The sequence below is a fragment of the Pterocles gutturalis genome, unplaced genomic scaffold (assembly GCF_000699245.1).
Source record: "Pterocles gutturalis isolate BGI_N339 unplaced genomic scaffold, ASM69924v1 scaffold11434, whole genome shotgun sequence".
Lineage (NCBI taxonomy): Eukaryota > Metazoa > Chordata > Aves > Pterocliformes > Pteroclidae > Pterocles > Pterocles gutturalis.
Window position 1 is genome coordinate 17,273 of NW_010133327.1, and position 1,108 is coordinate 18,380.

Consider the following 1,108-nt stretch of genomic DNA (forward strand, 5'->3'; position numbering starts at 1 on the left):
CCGCCCTCCTTTGCGTGTGTAGAGATGAGCCTTTTATCAGATAAGCTAACAAAGATATTCTGCCAAGAACGCAGCCTTTTTTACTTTTAAGTTTGTAATTTGGCGCTGGCCCACTATTACATTTTAGATGTATGGATTCTAAAATCCTATTTAAACTATTCTAAACTCAGCTACTAAAAATCCATAATTTTAAAGTCTTCAGAGAGTAAGTTGTTTAAAACCAAGTTTAGGCAGCACTGAACTAGAAGCATAAGACTTCTTGAGATGAGTATTCACACTAGAGCTACGAATAGCTTAATGTCTGCATCTGATAGCTCCAAGAAGCTTTACTGATAGCCATAAAAGATCCTTAGGCTTCACAAACACTACATTCAGTCATGAATGTTGGGACCTTTCTCTTTTTCTCTGTCTTGGCCCTTCCACCTCTTTCTTGTAAAGGAAGTTTGTGCATGTCATGGCAAATTCAGAAAACTTCCAGACAAAATATAACTAAGATGGAATTGAACAATTCAAGCCTCAGGAAAAAATAGGTCTCAAAAATGCTTGCAAATTCAGAAGAGGGATGTTTTTAAAAAATTAGTGTCTTAAACCCCAGTAATTCAAGGTGAAATTTCATAGTGAAACACTCTATTCTTGAAGATTTTCCCACCATTTCCAATATTCGACTTCTTCCCGTTGTATCATGCAAAATTAAATCAAGTGCTATTCTGGAATTATAAAAAGACAATTTATCAAATCAAAAAGCCTTCTTCATTTTTTTTTCACTGTTTCACTGTCTACTTACCTCATAAAGTATATATTCTTTTGCCATTTGAATAGACTAAGGCAGAAACCTTTTCATATTCTATACACATATTAAAAACAGTTTAAGTTCATAAAGTGTTATTCAATCCTTGTCAAAGCCTAAGGCTTGGTGAGTGAAAATACACTCCAATCTGCATTCTTTATAACACACAAAGTAAGTATGTTCCACAGAGATGAATGTACACAAGCAAAGACTCTTAAATGTGAAAACATTACAGTGAAAACTATTTACACGATGCTTACTTCAGCACACTTTTTAAATCATTTTACTTCAGTTAAGTGTAGGAATTACTGTATTTCACTC